The following is a 2,777-nucleotide window of genomic DNA, read 5'->3' on the forward strand; positions in this document are numbered from 1 at the left end:
TATTACATATGTCTTCTTTTTCCCTCATTGACCTGTCCCCAGCCTCCCTCGCTCCCAAGCACATATCCTCACCCCCACCCACCCCCAGTATCTGTGTCCATTGGTTATGCTTATATGCATGCATACAAGTCCTTTGGTGGTACTGTGACTGTTGTTCAGCCCCTCTGCTAACCGGCCCTCCCCAGCCTTCCCTCTGAAGTTTGACAGTCTGTTAGGTGCTTCTCTGTCTTAAATTCTTGAAATGTTAATTGATTTATATGTAGCCATCTCAATTGAAAAATGGAAATAAAAAGTTTCCCATTGTGAGGAGCAGGTATTTTCAGATTGTTCAGGTACTGTGACTGTTGTTCAGATTCTGGTACTCTTTTGTGGGCATTGAGTATTATTGCTTTTCCAAGTCATCAAGCACTTTTTGCTTTGTGATCTTGGTCCATGCATTCGGGATTTTACCTTTATTTGTAAATTTTTTCTCATATATTCCTTCTAGGTTTGATCTGAAGTGACAGATAAACCATTTCCAGTATGGCTGGATGGATGTGTCTGGGGTGATGCTCCATGTGGCATATTCCCCTCCTGCCTGTCGATAGGTCTTAAATGAGATATCACGACCATTTAAAACAAAAGAATTATTACTTGCTACCAAACTAGTACAGCAGTCAATGCTAAAGTGGTCTGTGTTAAACCATTCGCCTCCACAGACAGCTTTAGGACGGTGGAAAGGAACACTGTGGTCTCCGTCATGGTTAGGGATTGTGTTTGTACAGATTGCTCCACAGAAGGGACACTGTTTCCAGCAGCCACAGAGATGTTCAGAGAGCATTTTCTGGATTTCAAGAACCATGTCTTCTTCAGGCGCACTGAAACATGTCTTTTCTACTAAAATCATTAATTCATCCAAAGCTTCACTCATGGTATTTTTGAGACACTCAATATTATTTATCTCCTGGTGTTCAACACTTCCCAAGTCTTTTCTTGGAAAATTCAAGTTACTCCCCAGGTGATCACAGAACAAATCCAACCACCCAGACACAGTGCTGCTTTTATCTTTGGCTATTGCTGTGGATTCATGAATAGCTGAGAGGATGGCATTCTTGATGTCACCTATAATGGTTTCTAAAAAATTCTTTATTTTGTTATTTTGTTTTAAACAATATATATAAATATGGTTTTGAATGTATTTCCTAAAAAATGATTCGGGATTATGAATGTACTCCCAGTAATCATCAAAATTTTCTTTTTCTGCCAGGGAGATAAGAACGTGTTTCTCCAGGTTAGCCCTGTTTCCATTGAATGCGGGGCAGGTAGCTCGCATGTCCCCAGCAATTTTAGGGGCCATTTTTCGGGAAATCGTGTCATGGACAGCAGGAGTGAGTTTTTCCAACAGAAATTCAACAAATGTTTTGACTGAGATTGCTCCTTGACAAGAGATCTTAAAACCCATGAAGAAATCATCTTTCTTGCTTTCCAAATAACTTATAGGATCATTTGCTTTTTTGAATGTCCTATGCATCTCCTTAAAACTCTCAAATGCTCTTTGGAATAAATACAAAGATAAGTCAATTTTGTACTTCTTTGTAAATGTGTATCTGTCTTTAGTGGGTGCAGATTTCACCTCATCTTCTATTAGTCTCAGGATTTGGTGGAAATAACTTGGGTCGTAATCACGTTGGTCCCTCTGAAGGTTTTTAATATTTTCAGTGTATTTTGAAATAATGTGGTTAGTAGTCCTATTTATGGACTCTTTATCTTGTTCTTCTGCGTTCCTTGTAAATAGAAACAAGCTTCTGCTCATTTTGACATGTTCTTCATAATTGACTTCAAACTCCATTTGAGACTTACCCTTCACTCTATTCACGATGTCTGTCTCCTTTTTAAAATGTTCCAAAAGGATGTTTTCAGAATCCACATCAATGCCAGGCTCTGTGCCTGGAGGGGCAGTTGAGGACACATCACAGACCCATTTTTCCCAAAGTTGATTGAATTTGTTATGCAGCTCTTCCTCACTCAGTTCTTTATCCTTTACAGTTAAAGCCAATTCTTGGCTTCGTTCCAATAATTCCTTTTCATAACTTGACTTTTTGTTATCCAGTATTTCTTGATTCTTTTTGTAACTGATATGTTCTTCACCTTTTTTTTTGCTCTCTGAAATAAGTGTCTCTTTAAGTTTTATTAGTTTAGTTTCAAAACTTGCTTTCCACTGAATAATTATCTCACTATCTGAATCTTCTTTAAAATATTTTTCCAGTTCTTGCTGGATGGTTTCATATTTTTCTATAACTGGAACCTCAAGTATGCTTGTTGTGAGTCTCTGGATTTTGCCATTCATTATCTGGTTGATGAGACCTTTTTTTTCGCTCTCAAATAAGTGTCTCTTTAAGTTTTATTAGTTTAGTTTCAAAACTTGCTTTCCACTGAATAATTATCTCACTATCTGAATCTTCTTTAAAATATTTTTCCAGTTCTTGCTGGATGGTTTCATATTTTTCTATATCTGGAGCCTCAAGTTCACGTGCTGTGACTTTCTGGATTTTCCCATTCTTAATCTGGTTGATCAGCTGCCTCTGCAATTCTAGCACATAAGTCCTCAGCTCCCAGGTCCAGGAATTATACATGGTTTCCAATTTGCTCATGGCCATGACCTCTCTGGTGTTCCTGAAACTGAAAATAAAGTTCTCATTCACTAGGGCTCTCCACAAATCTTGAACTCGCAATTTCACATCTGAGATCTTCATGATGCTTCCCTTTGACTCCTTTTTGGCAGCCATCAGAATTCTGCT

At 38.2% G+C, this 2,777-nt stretch overlaps 1 pseudogene; it reads right to left on the bottom strand.

The window, feature by feature from the left end:
- Positions 1–322: 322 nt before the first annotated feature.
- The window catches only part of LOC102761655, a 5,383-nt pseudogene continuing 2,928 nt past the window's right edge, over positions 323–2,777 (bottom strand).

The sequence above is a fragment of the Myotis davidii genome, unplaced genomic scaffold (assembly GCF_000327345.1).
Source record: "Myotis davidii unplaced genomic scaffold, ASM32734v1 scaffold1575, whole genome shotgun sequence".
NCBI lineage: Eukaryota > Metazoa > Chordata > Mammalia > Chiroptera > Vespertilionidae > Myotis > Myotis davidii.